Below are 15,764 nucleotides of genomic sequence, written 5' to 3' on the forward strand. Positions count from 1 at the left end.
GGGAGCCAAGATTTAAACACAATTGATTCTAAAGCCCTTGTTCCTGTACTACATGACTCTAGTGTCTCTTGTTTACTTTTCTAATTTGCAATTGATCTGTCTTTCCTAGTTTTAGGCTGTATTCTCTTTTGATAGCCAATACCTTGCCTTGGCCCTTGCAGCCTGAGTGGGCATCCCAAGATCCTGAGCTCCATGTCCCATGTTGGGCTCCTGACATGGAGGGCCAGGCCCAAACATAAGTAATTCACCACTGTTTTTTGGGCTACTAAGGCCTTTAAAAAAAAGTCCTTACTTTTAAAGGGCCTTTTAAGTACTTCTTACTTAACTTCTTTGGTGGAATGCCACTCTTCTACTTTTCTGAAATCTCCACTCCTGTCAAATCCAGCTGCTTGCAGAACGCCAAACATACTTTCCATTATGAGATCTCCTTGCACTGTTCATACTATTCAACCTGACTGGAGGCCTCTGAATGGATTGTGTGATCCTCCCAGTGGCAAAACAGAACCTTTGAAGTAAGATACTGTGATACCATGATTTATAATAAGAAATGTACATTTGGTCTTCATTCCAGTTTCTGTTTCACAGAGCTCTTAAAACTCTTGGAATTTTTTAAGTGATAAGAGCACTGGGAACATTTTTTTTGTTATAGTGTTGGGTCTTTTATCCTTGGTTCCTGAAATAGCTTCAGAGCCATAAAGGTGAAAAGAACATCTTGTTATTCATAACAAGGCCCTTTCAACCACACCTGAGTTTATGTTACTGAGGTGACTTTTAGAAAGCCCCTAAGGATGGGGACTGGTTTCCATGGCAACCAACCATAATTAGAGAGCTAGATCTTTCAGGACCCTCCCCCCTAAACCTCCAGGAAGGGGAGAGAGGCTGGAAGTTGAATCAATTACCAATGGCCAATGATTTAACCAATCATGTCTAGGTAATGAAGTCTCCATAAAACCCCAAAAGGATGGAATTTAGAGAGATTCCGGGTTGCTTAATATGTACCAGTTCTGGACAGTGGTGTTCCCAGAGAGGGCATGGAAACTTTCCCCATACTTTGCTTTATGCATTTCTTTCATCTGGCTATTCCTGAGTTATATATCCTTTTATAATAAACTGGTGATCTAGTAAGTAAACTGTTTTCCTGAGTTCTGTGACCTGCTCTGGCAAATTAGTTGAATCTGAGGAGGGAGTTGTGGGAACCTCAAATTTATAGGTGGTCAGTCAGAAGCACAGGTGACAACTGGACTTGCAATTGGCATAGGAAGTGTATGTGTGTGTATGGGGAGGGGGCAGTTTCGTGGGACTGAGTCTTAGGCACGAGATGGAGCTGCTCCTGCCTGGATGCCGATCAGCAAACTTAGATAACTTTCTGGTCCCTATAAATGCTCCACTTGACCAGAATCACAGTACATCCATCCAGCCAATTCCCAACTGCTAAGACTCTGCAATGATTTCCTTGTTCCAAATGAGGTGAGATATGCAATCTTGTCAATCAGGTTAAGCCAAAAACATTTTCTTTATTTCCTGGTTGACCAGCTGGCCTTATGAGGAAATCTCGACTTCTTAGCCAGTCATACTGTTTTTCTGTGTTGCCTTTTCTGACATTCTATAAAACTCGCCTGTTGCCCAAACTGCCCTTGGGAAGTGCTTCACTCTTCATGGGGCACTGTACTCCCCACTCATGGATTGTTTTCTCGTGAATAAATGACATCAAATTCATCACTAAATTGTTTTATTTTCGTTATTTGACAGCTCTTAACCTGTAGGTTCTGATGGTATCTCCACATAGAGAGTATCAGAATTGGGTAAAAGTGTAGGACACCCAGCCAGTGCCTCAGAATTGCTTGGTATGAGGAAGAACCACACATCTGGTAGGAGAAATGAGATAGTATTGTCACAGAGCACTGAGAGTAGAGGAAACACACAAGGAGGAGTGTGGTTTTTTACTTTACAGGTACGTGTGGTGGGTTCGAGCCCTCTCTGTTATTTCCTGGTGGGTTTGAGCCCTCTCTGTTATTTCCTGGTTCAAGCCCTCTCTGTTATTTCTTTGCTTAAACCCTCTGAACCCCAGTTTCCTTCTCTGTAGACTGTGCATGCTAACACCTATTTTGTTAGGGTTGTTCTGTGAACCATATGTGAAAAGGCCTGACAAGTAATAAGTACTTCCTCAGTGGAAAGTGCTTCAGGTCCCACTTCCTTCATAAATTTTTTTTTTCACTTTTCCAACCTGAAATGGTTACTCTTTCTCTGAACTGTCATTGAAATCATTAACACAATTGGTTTATTAACTAGGCACAATGTTGTGATGACTCTTCTGTTGCTTTCTTAGACTATTTAAAACACACAACTAACTTTCTAATTAAGTTGTAAGCAACTTGCACTCTGCATATGTAGCTCAGTGTCTTGCCCATATATTTGGAAAGAATATCTAGTGCAGAACTTCCTCTTCTTCAGGCATGGTTAACACTACTTTAATATGCTAAATAAATAACAGTCATTCTTAACTATGAGGCTCACAATATGAATACATGTAAAAGACTATATCTCCCCTGCATATCGAAGGACTGCAGAGGTTATTGTGAATAAGAACACAGACACTTCCTTATTGCTATTCTGATGTGTATGTGGCTAGTACTGACTCTGAGATTCCCAGTAACTGTAATGAAAGCTTGCTTAGCCCCTCCAGGTGGTCCTGGGCCTCAGTTCCCATTTTAAGCCCCTCTTGCCCCAATTTATAAAGATGGCTTCTGCCTTACTTCCTGTTGCAAAAGTTCTTTTCCTCATATCCTCCCAAGTATTCCATACCCAAAATGACATAATTTTGTTGTCCTAAGCAGGACTCTGTTGAGAATGAAAGGGAATGCTATTTATACTTATGTCAAGACAACCGGGATCACACAGTATTGTTCCAGGCTAACTATTGATACTTCTCCTGGTACCAGAGCTTTGCCTTGCATTTGTCTGTCCTCTCCTTGAGGACTAAGAGCCTGTCTGTGAATCCTAGGCTGGTTGGTGAGTGGAGGTCACCACCAAGCAACAAATCTCCTGGATACTGATTCCCTTACCTGAGGACACTGTCCTTTGCCCTCCTGGCTGAACTTCTGTTGTCAGCTGAGAGAGACTGCTACCCTCTTCTGAGGGGAGTGAGTTTGGCCAAGTTCCAAGACTAGTGCCTATTTTACTCTGAGAATATAGTCCAGCTTCCTGAGGTAAGGCAAGCGCTGTTGTTATGCCAATTATCTGGTTAAAGTACAAGCAGTCCTCAAAAAAGAGAACATGAATACAGGGTGCTTTGCACTTACAGGACTTTGCCAATTTCATTTGTGTTGTAATCTATAGTACTCCCAGCCCTCAGCAAAGTAGGTCATTGGGTCAGAATGCTTTTCAGAGTTCCAGTAAACCACATTGTCACCTTGGCTGTGACCCCAAACAGCTTTCTTCTCACCTTAGCTTTTCTCCTGGGGAGTCTCTTGATCCCTCTGCCAAGTCATGGACATGGGCTCCTCCAACTCCTAGTCCGAGGCACCACTTCATGCTAAAATACTTCCCAAGACATCTCTGTCTATCATTACAATTTCTCCTTTCATTAAAAGCACTTTCCCTACAAGGCCATGTCAAAAATGCATATTGACTTGAAGGGAAAGAATACCAATAATGACACCTAGGATGCCATTGCTTCAAGTTATCAGAATACTGGTACTCCAAAAGGCAGAACTTTTAAGGTGGGTGTGGGAGTGTGTGTGTCCACAGACATCATTTTCTAAAAGGCTATCAATATAATTTCATCTCCTTAAAGGTATTTCTGTAAAGTATGAGGACAAGATTAGACGTATCCAGTTAAAAAGCATTCCTTGAAGTCAGTTGAATTCCCTTTTCCTGGTCTGTATCTCTCTTTGGTGATCTCTCTAATTCTGGAAATCCAGGTAAATTCAGTTCGACAAGCATTTATTGAGGCCAACTCTGTAAGTGGCATTGTACTGATGATACTAAGAAGAATACGACATAATCCTGGCCTTCAAGAAACTCAAAACCTGGTGGGCACTCAAGAAAGAACTATGTATTCCACAGAACTTGTTATCTGCCCCCATTTAGTCAAAATTTCAGCCCCACACATTGTTTTTATTTTATTTAAAAATTACACACACACACACAGTATTAGAAAAGCAGAAGAATCACACAAAAAGTGTGACCCACCACCCAAGTATACCTACCGTAAAAGAATAAATTATACATGTGTCTTCAAGGAAAATGTCTCAATAGCTTGTAAGTGCATTCTAATTCTCTGTGTCTTTTAAAGATTATTTGGTCATTGAGTCGCCAATTTGTAATAAAGTAGCTTAAATACAACTAGATTCACAGTTGTAGTAAATCCCAATGCATAATTCCCTCCCACCTCTTTCAGGAGCCAGTGAAAAGACAAAGAGAGTAGTATAAAGTATCACCGCTGTCTTCAGAAAGCTGAAAAGCTGCCACCTTCATGAGAGATGCACTCATTCTGCTTTTCTTCAAAGGGGCACATGAGTCTGGATAAGCACCAATGGGCACATTTAGAAGAAACAGAAGCAAAAGCTTTCAAATTACTAAGTTTCCTAAATATGGAATGAGCTGCCTTGACAGGTAGTGAATTCTTCACTGGCTTTAAACAAAGCCAAAGCTAGACAACCTCTTCAAAGGGGTGCTATAAAGATGGAGATACCTGTGTACTTCTTAAATGGCATAAGGTCTACATGCAATGAAGGGGGGCGCCCTGAAAGATGCTGGGGCAGTCTGACCCCAACTGAATCTTTTAAAGATCTCCCTTTTTGCTGTCCTCTAACATATTGAGTATGGAATATTTATTGAATTAACTTCTTTCTCTTGGGAGTGGAGGGAACTTGATAAAACAGTTTGTTACTTGTGCAGTTACCCAGGTTTGGAAACTCTCAAGGAGGTACTTAACCCTAAGACTGATAATTGGGTCTGCAAGTTTTGCCAATTTAGAAACTCACATCTGTTTGAGGAGTAATTCACTTTAGGCTGAAACGCTGTTGCTTTAAAAAAGAGACAGAATCTGGGACATTATTCAAGCATTTAGAACAAAGTTTAAACCCAAACTGGTACAACTTTGCAAATGAAAACAAAGTAAAATTGAAAACAACCTGGTGTGAGGAAGTATGGAAAAGAGCCATAGGTATATTTAGATGTTTACGAAGATGTATTTTTAATAATGTTTCTTGTAATGTGCTATTGATGACAATTTAGACGCCAATTTGAAATCAATTGGACATTTTCTTCGCAAGTGCTTTAAACAGGATTGTATCATTAATTCTAAAAACTGTTTGGATACTGTATAGCTTCTCAAGCATTTACTTGGCTCATTGTCTGGAAAACTAGTATTCTCCGACCCAGAACTCTGAGTTATAAGAAATATTTCTCATATATGAGACGTTGCAACCCATTCCTGTATCATTTACAGTCTGTTTATCTATTTAACAACTGTTCTTGTATATATCCTAAAAAAATTTTGCAATAATAGTTTACATTTACTAAACCCATATTCTGTGTGAGGTATTGTTCTTTACATGTATTAACTCAAGAAAATCTGCTTTAGAGGTGAAAACTTAAGAAGAACAGACCTTTTTTCTTATATAAACAATCCTGTGTCAATGATATGCATAGCAGAAATGATCTTTTGTTTTGTTTTGTCTTTATTTGTGTGTGTGTTTCTCAAGAGGATTGAGAAACACTTTACTTGAGCCTAATCCCAGAAGTTTAAGAAAAGAAAATGTATCTATTCTAAGACTCTTAAGATCCATTGCATCAGAATCTCTGGGGGCAGGGCCCAGGAGGCTAAATTTTTAAACAGCGCCACTGGTGATCTTGGGGATATTTAAGTTTGAAAACCACTGCTGCTATCCCTCTTGAATCACCTAAAGTACTGGTGGCCCATCTTTCCTTTTGCTTTCTCCTTTTGAAGCCCTGCCCCTTTGGGGTTATTCTTCTTGTTCGGTTTCTCCTTTTTTTCTCTGCCACTGATTCTTCTACTCTGTTGCAGGTAAAATGGAAAATCTGCATCATGCTGAGAAATGAAAGCATATTGAAGCCCTCTTCTTGTATTTTTTTTTATAAAGCCATAGATTAAGGAAGAGGTAAAACTGAGAACACATACTTTAGGTGGAGACAATTTTGGTTAATATGGTCAAGTCCAATGAAAGAAAAAGAATGTTTAACAATCACTATGGCACATATATATATGTCTTCGAGATTTCAATCTAGAGCTTCCTGTTATGTCTTGCACATTTCATCGCTAGCCGTGACTTACAAAACCAAATGTTGGAAGTCTCTTGGTTTTTCAGATTTCTCACCTCTCATAAAATATGCTTATTTATCGATCCAGTAGTATAATATTTTTGAAATAGTAATATATGTTTATGGTGAAAAAATAAAATAATATAAAAAGATACACAATGAAAACTAAGTGTCCCTCCCATAGTAGCCCCACCCAATGACACACCACTGTGGCCAATTTATCCAGAGATACTCTACCCATACCAAGCATATAAATGTATATGTAATCCCCATTTTGTACACAAGTGGGAGCATACTTATACAACATTGTACACCTTCATTTATTCATTGAACAATAGATCTTATAGATTGCCACAAATTAATACTTCATTCTTGATAACAGCATAACTAATACATTAGAATATAATGTAGTTGTAGTTCCCCAATTCCACTTCGTGAGTCAAAAGATGTCTTGCCAGGATACTGAGATCTCTTTGATTACTGTAATCACTCTGTTTCCAGGCTTTCTGAACTACGTTTCCTTTAAGGTATGCTCCAATATAACTGCAATGAAATAGCTGAGGATTGTTTAACCCCACTCTATTATTTGAGTTCATCCTAGGTAGAACTTAGGTTCAGTCAATAATATTGAACAGTTCACAAGTAAAAGGAAGACTAAAGGGATACAGAGGAGGAGAAACTGCTAAATCATACACCAGTATTTGCTAAGCAGTGTTTTTTAACTGCAGGTTGTGACACATGGATAGATTGTGCAGTCAATTCAGTGGATTTAAAAATCTAGCATACATTAGAAAGAAAAGAAAGTAGACTTGAAAATATGTACAGCACATATAGAAAAGATAAGCATTGTTTTATGAAACATTTATTTCGGTTTTACATTTACATGTGTGTGTGTACTGATTTCTGATAAGAAATCTATCCCTAACTGAAGTCACGGCAAAAATAAGTTTAAAAGACATTGTCCCCAAGTGTATTCTTTGGAAAAATAAGTCCTTTAAATCTTAAGAAAATGTAGAAGGTTTACGGCGTTAAAAGATAATTGAAACATATTGAAATGTTGAATAGTTTACTTGAGCAGAAATTGATTGGAACAGGGAAGCACCAGAAGTGGTTAAGAATGCTCAGCAATCAGCAGCCAGGGGAAAAACTTACATAGAGAAAGTGTGCAAGCAAAGAAAGGAAATTATTTAATTGGCAATAGCATAAAGCCTAGGTAGCTGTTTGTAATTGGTTTTGATTTCTTAACTTTGAGGCATTTACAACCTTAGATTTGGTTTGCTTAGTAGGCCCCCACAGCATTTGAGCCCCATCTGATGGCTCCTTGTTTAATAAATTTAACAACGGTCAAATAAGTTCAGCAAAGTCTGAAAACCAATTTGCCTTTTGTAGATTCAAAACTCATATTAGTATGTTAAAAGTCCTATAAAGTCTTGCAGCGAAGAAATCTGTTTAACTGAAAATTTTCCTAAGATTGGCGTTCTTGATTTTAAAGTAATGATGAAATGGTTTTCCTCCAATTTTTCCTCCCTTCCTCCTTTCTCGATTTATTTTCCAAGTTTTTTGAGGGTCTGCTATTTGCCAAGCATTGTATCAACTGCTGAGGAGATGATGGTGAACAAATAAATATATATCCTGTTCTCAGCAATCACCTGCTTGGACAAAATGGTGATTCCTAACTCTGATCTCAGCCCAAGAGCATTTTGAAAAGTCAGTCTTTTACTTGATCACTATCAATAGTACATAAAACATTTCTTCATTTCACAGAAACATCTACTGTGCTCAAAAAATAAATATGTGACTCATATTTACATTAGAAAATAGATAATGTCAGCTTCCTGTTTGGGATGCTTCCACAAATAACACCCCCCTTCTCCCTTGGAGAAGAATCATGATATCGATTAGGGCTGCCCCCCTATAACAATAGCTGGCCAAGGTCTATGCTAAATTCATGCTCTGAATAAGTCCTTTCTGGTGGAATTCTTTTCAGGCAAGAATCACTTCTGAGCTGCCGATAGACTGCTTTAAAATTGAGTTAAATGAAAGTGGTTGCTGAGGCTAATGCAATTATTCCTTAAAAGGGTGGAATACCCAAGATAAGCCTAAATATCAAATACATTGAGAATATGGATACAAAATTAAATGTCCCATAAGCCTTTAATGGTGTATTCGGCAAGTTGTCTTAAAAATACACATGTGTGGGTACACGCGTGCATGTGTGCTCACACACACATACACACACCTAAACAAACAAAACATGCTGGCTTTTCATTTAATAACATCCAGGCATACTTTTGGAGTGCCTGCTACATACATGGCAGTTATTGTAAAACTTGTTTTTCCTTTTTTTAAAATTTCTATTTGTTAAGTGACCTTAAAAAAATATACTCTTCAGATGATGGAAGATAATAGTTGCATTGTACTTCGTACTGGTCAGATCACATCTGGAACACTGTGTTCAATTCTAAGCACTGCATTTTTAGAGGAACACAGACAAATGAAAGTATTTTCAGAGAAGTGAGGGGAAATGGAGAGGGAACTTAAAATCATATAAAACAAAAACTGCAAAAGAGGATGTATATTTTTAGACCAGAGAAGAGTAGATTATAAGGGCACACAATAGCTAGTGAGCTTCTTCAAATACGTAAAAGGAGGTATCATTCTTATTATGTATTGCTCTGGAAAGCAAAACTCAGACAAAAGGTTGAAGGTGTGAGGGGGCATGATTCAGCTCAACCCAATGTGTAGATAGATTATCTTTGCTTTGGTATCTGATCATCAAAGGTAACCAAACAGAGGCTAGGCTACCACTTGGCTAGAATATTGTAGCTTTTACTTAAATTTTGCGTATTAGAGTTTAAGTCCTCTTTTGCCCTTTGGTCAATGTGAAACCCAGAACTTGATGAAAAATTAGGCCACATTGTACAATTCTACAATCCATTTAAAATCTTTAGCTAGTATAGTTTAATATAGAACCGAAGTCTTCTTTGGAATGATGTTCCTCACAGCTCTAAACTGACTGCAAAGTTGTACCTGATCTCATTCATATTTCTGATGTATATTTCCAAGCATAAGTAGTATAAAATATCCCATGTTATGTTCTCAAGGACATAATTTTAGGATATGAATAGCTTGCAGAGCCAGAAAGGTAGCCTTTCAGCTTTCTGAAAATTGAAATTTTAAGTTTTTCTTAAAATAGATTGAGCTCAACTTGCCCTGCAATTTTCTGGAAGAAAACCTGTTATCAATTTTCAGAGAATCATCCCAGGAAGTGCTCTCTGACATTCAGAAGTAGGATGAAAATCATATCCTGTGTGTACATGTCATGTCCTGGATATGGGTAGGATACCTCCATAAAGGATCACTTGTGGATGCATTGCTCTGAGTGAGGGATTGGGGCATGGGTGACAGGAACAGAGCCAATGAATGCATGGAGAGGGAAGAGGGAAATATATGATAGGAGGGCTGAGTTCCCCAGAAGGAGAGAGGAGGAACTGGCAATGCCACTGCAAGCAGTGGTTACTGCAGTCAGCGGAGTGGTTGAGATCATGCACAGATGCATGCAAGGAGACTGCGAAGAATAAGAGTCTCCTTTCCTTTCTGGAAGGGCACTTTCGTAGATGAAAGGAGAATTATATACTCTCAGATTTCAATCCATTGCTGTGGAAGAATAGCGAAGTCTGTAGGTACGGATGATGATAAAAAACATTACTTTATATTTCAATACTGTATTTTTCAAAGTTCTCCACATTTTGTGGGACCAAATATAACAATGTAAAAACTTTAAAATGTTCTTGAAATTTTTGGATCTCAAACTTGGCTGTCAAATTCAAGGTATCAAATGTTTTTGTAAGGCCAGTGAATTTAGTGGTATCAGTGATGATCTCTCATTTTACTTTTGTAGTAACTAATACAAAGATCACGTCCCATAATTTACATTCTGGCCTACTGTGTAGTTTGGAAGGTTAGAGTTAGTTTCGTGGTGCATAATATTGCTCAGATGGAAATTTGATCAAGAAATTGATGTGATTGCTCAAAAATACATGAATGGTAGGCCCATGATGCATTTTATAAGTCTATTCTGGTTTATTCTAATAAGCCTTATGTTCATATCATTTTAGAACATGTGCCAGTGACTCTTCAAACTAAAGCAGAAATATTGAATAATATTTTTCAAATTAATATTCTTTATACCTTGTGAGCTTTCTCAAAAAATGCCAATTCTATTGTTTCTCAAATATAATATTAAGAATTTGATTCTGACCTATTTAAAAAGTATTTATAGATGAGAAGGTCAAAATATAAGTTATAGCATTGTAGAGTCATGGCAAAAGAAGGCACATAGCATATAATAGAAAAAACTATGGAGTCAGAGCATGACTGTCAGAGTTTAAATTCTGATGCGACCACTTGCTACATTGGACTTTGTGGGTGAATTAATTAATTTCTCTGTGACTTGGTCTCCTCAGTTGTGAAGTGGATATAATAATAGGGCACACTTCTTAGAATTCTTCTGAATTTTCAGTGAACTAATACATGTAGAATACCTTTGGTAAATATCCTGTAAGTGCCAGCTATCATTATTCAAGGATTTCTACTTGGAGTTCTAATAATTAAGCACATGTTTGTTTGTTTGTTTGTTTGTTTGTTTGTTTGTTTTAACATTAGCATATATTTTGAAATATCAGGAAATAATTTTAGATCCTAAACCTTTTTAGAAATTATACTTCTTACTGTTTCTGAATTTCAAACCAATAGGCAAATGTAAAAATAATAATGTTTGGTTACTAAAATGAAAGAATTTCATTAAAAAAATTAGAGAATTTACTCAAATGTAGATTAAGGGACTTGCTGGAGATGTGAAAGAGGAAGAGTATATCAGGGATTCTGTCTTCTGATAATATCTAAAGCATTGCTGGAACATGTAAACCATAATCTGCAAACAAAAGCAAATAAATACCCAAAGCCAACTCTAGATCACAGATACTGTTAACACTTTTGTGCCCTTCGGTGTTTTTTTTTTTTTTTTATATAAACACGGCTTTAAATGCGACTTCAGTTAAAGTCCAGGGTGAGTTTAAATGAGTAAGATGAGTCATCTTACCTTCTGGAAAATGTATTCATTTGCTTTTCCGTGCCAGCAACCTTAAGGCAGTATCTATACATAGGCAAGGTAGAATGATTAACTGGGGAAAGCAAACCATATAATTCAAACCAAATGACCCCCTTTGGTCTGAACTACCCAAATAACTATGACTAAATTGGTTGCTCTTTTTTTTAAATTTTGTTTGCTTCCTTTTGGAAACTATGGGATCGGTAGGAAAGTGGATGGAGAAAGAACTAAATTATCCAAACAATTGTCTTAATTTTCTACCCAGGCGCTGTCAGTATTGACCCTTAAAATAGGTAATAGGAAGTGCTGTGAAAGTGTTTTTCCCGAAAATAAGAACCCTAGCTCCTGTCATTTTATTGCTATAGCATAACTTCTATTTAAATTTTATGTTCTTAAATATTGCCATTATTCATGTTTACTTTAAGTTGATCTCAGACAAAACCTATATTTGCAGTGTCAGCAGAAAGAAAGGCTAGCACATGAATTTCTAAATGCTTGTCTAGGAGGAGAAAATGGGCTCAGACATGTGATGTGAGAGAGGACCTGATTTTCTAATGTCCATGACTTGGATTCAGTCTAAAATGTAAACCAAACAATCACCAATCGATATGAAACTGATTAAGTGAGTTCTAACAATGTAGAAATGAAGTAGCTGGCACAAAATCAAATACTAGTTGCCATTATCTAAAAATATTAGAAACCTCTTAAAAGTATTTGTCACTATAGTTGATATGAACTAAACTACCTGTATCTGATATTGGCAGAGCACTACACCTAACAATTGCAGAGTTGTTCTCTTTAATTGCATCATTCAAATTTTCAAATTTCTTTTCAAGTTAATGTTGACTCAAAGATGTTGACTCATTAGAAAACATCTAATAAAAAAATACACATGTTATTTGACTACAACAGAACTAAGATAGAAATCACAAACAGAATATCTTCGTGTATTAGGCTACTCTGGCTGCTACAACAAAATATCACAGACTAGGTGGATTAAACAACAGAAATGTATTTTCTCCAAGTTCTGGAGGCTGGAAGTTTAAGATTAAGGTGCCAGTAGCACCTTTGGTTTCTGTTGAGTATTTTATTCCTGGTTTGCAGAGAGCCATCTTTCTCCTCTGTTCTCATGTGGTCTTTCCTCACTGGGTGCATGAGGAGAGCAAGAGTGAGGGAGCAAAAAAAAGAGAGATCTCTGGTGTCTCTTCTTATAAGGACATTAATCTTATTGGATCAGGGCCTCACTCTTGGTACCTTATTTAACCTTAATTACTTCCTTAGAGCCCCCATCTTCAAATATAGTTATACTGGGGGTTAGAGCTTCAACATATGAACTTTGGGTGGACATAAACATTTAGTCCCTAATATTTGGAAAACCTCAAATGTTTACAAGTTAGACAACAAAGTTCCAAGTAATCCATGGGACAAATAAAAAAATGACAGGGGAAATTGAAAAATATTTCAAACTGAATGACAATGAAAGTACAAGATATTCATTTGGGGGCAGGAGGCAATAAGGCAGTACTCAGAATAATTTTTAGCTTTAAATTCTTATATTAAATAGGAGAAAAGTCTAAGATAGACAATGTAAGAATTCACCTTAAAAAGCTTTAAAAGAGAAGAGCAAAGTAAATCCCAAAATTGTAGAAGGCAGAACATAAAACTAAGAGCAGAAATCAATGTAATAGGAAACACTGAATAATAGAGAAAATTAATAGATGTAAAAGCTGATTTTTCATTATTCACTAATTATACTAAAAACATTAGCATTAATTAGTCAAATCTAAGAAAAAATAAATAATACAGATTACCAATAACAGGAATGATAAAAGTTATCACCACAGATCCTACAGAAATTAAAATAAGAAGATATTATTAAAACATATTCTAATAATTTGAAAAATCAGATGAAATGGAAGTTTCTAGAAAAATGTAACTTATCAAAATTGGCAAAGATGAAACAATATCTGAATAGCCCTATTAAATAAATTGATTATTAAATCAAAAACCTTTCCATAAAGAAAACCCCAGTTTCAATGCTGAATCTCCAAATATTTGAGAAAGAAATAAGACCAATCTTACATAAAGTCTTTCAGAAATAGGGAAGGAAAGAACAGTTACCAATTTGTTTTATTATATTATTTAATAATATATTATAAAATATGTTATAAAAATAAAATTGTATACTGACATCCTCATGAACAAAGATGCAAAAATTCTTAATAAAATATTAGTAAATCAAATCCAACAATATATAAAAAGGATAATATATCACAATTAAGTAACATTTTACCCTGGAATGCAAACTGGGGTAACATTTGAAAATCAATCAGTATAATTCATCATATAAACTAAACAGAAAACAATAGAAATGTTATTTCAGTAGATACAGAAAAAATATTAGGCAAATTTCAATGTCCATTCATTATTCAGTTAACATCTGAATCATGAACATAATCAGTAAATACTGAATGTTTTCCTAAAGTTTAAGACTAACCGAAGGACTCCTTTTTTGATTACTTTTATTCAATTTTGTAATGGAGGTCTTAGTCATTGCAGTAAGGAAAGGAAAATAAAGCATATAAATCAGAAAAGAGTAATGCTATCTCTATTTGCAGATGATGTGATTACTTATTTATAAAATGCTAGAAAACCATGGCTGGAAATAATAAACTTTTAAGGTACAAGGTTAATATACAAAATTCAATTATATTTTTATATGCTAGTAACAAATAATTGGACATTGGGAAAAGATTTAGTTTATAATACAAAACATAAATACCTAGAATAACTTTAACAAAAGATGTGCAATAACTCATCACTAAAAAAATAGAGAATATTGCTGAGAGAAGTTAAAGACCTAAATAAATGGTGAAATACAGTATGTTTTTGGATTACAACACTAAATATTGTTAAAATTTAAAATCTCCTCACATAGACCTATAAGTGCAACACAATCCCAATCATCATTATAGTGGGATTATTTTTGTAGAAATTGTTGAGCTGAATCTAAAGATTATTTTAAAATGTGACCTAGGGTAGCCAAAGTAATTTTTAAATGTTGTTAATTCAAGAAATATTTATTGATGGGTGCTATGGAACAAAGTAATTCTAAAACAATAAAAACCAACTTGGAGTACTTAAATGATCTGATTTTAAAACTTAATATAAAGCTATAGTAATCAAGATAGTACAGTATTGGCATAAGGATAGACATAAATCAGAATAAAGAATCTAGAAATAGACCATAAGATATATGGTAAATTGATTTTCTACAAAGGTGTTAATTATTCAAATTTATTGATATGAAATAGTTCATTTTCTCATTATGTTTTTGATGTCTCTAGCATCTTTTTGTTCTCTTTTTCATGCCTGTATTTGTACCTTCGAACTTTTTTGTTGTTTAATCTTGCTAAGGGTTAATTTTATTAAAAAAAATTTTAAAATAAACATTTTGCTTTGTTAAATTATCTCTATTGTATATTTGTTTTCTCTTTCTTTGATTTCTGATCTTATCTGCATTGTTTCTTTCCTGTTTTCTTTACATTTAATTTGCTAATTTTCTTTTAGCTTCTTTAGGTTGATGCATAAATAATTAAATTTGGCATTTTTTCCTTAAATATTAACTGAAGTCTAAAAATTTCCCTCTAAGCACTACTTAGCTGAGTCCCACAACTTTGAAATATATATTTTCGTCAGCATCCAGTTCAGAATTTTTCTAACTTCATTCTGGTTTCTTAATTGGCCAAGAGTTATTTAGAATTACGATGCTTAATTTTCATGCATTTGTGGATTTTCTAGTTATCTTTCTGTTATTTATTTCTAGTTTAAATTCTTTGTAGTCAGAGAACAATCTCCATAATTGTAATTTTTGTTGGTTAGTCTTGATGTATGAGCTAACATGTGGTTGATTTGAATATTTGTACCATGTGCATTTGAAAATAATGTGTATTCTACAGTTAAGTGTACTATATTTTATATAACAATTGGGCTAATTTTATTAATTGTGTTATTTAAATATCAAATATCCTTATTGACTATCTTTTTCTGCTTGTTTTATCAATTATTAAAAAGATTTATCCTTTTTTGTTTTAATTCTTCACTTTTAGCTTGATATATTATTAGAAAACTTTATTTTTATTTTATTTCTAAATTAAATTAATTTTGATTTCATTTTAATGAACACTCAATATAAAATTTACCCTCTTAACACATTTTTAAGTATACAATGCATTATTATTGACTATAGGTACAATGTTGTACAGAGATATCAAGAGCATATTTATCTTACTTGACTGAAACTTTGTGCCCATGGATTAACAACTCCCCATTTCTTTCTCCTCTCAGCCCCTGGCAACCACCATTCCAC

This window comes from Pteropus medius, unplaced genomic scaffold (genome assembly GCF_902729225.1).
Source record: "Pteropus medius unplaced genomic scaffold, Ma_sr-lr_union100, whole genome shotgun sequence".
In the NCBI taxonomy this organism is placed as follows: domain Eukaryota; kingdom Metazoa; phylum Chordata; class Mammalia; order Chiroptera; family Pteropodidae; genus Pteropus; species Pteropus medius.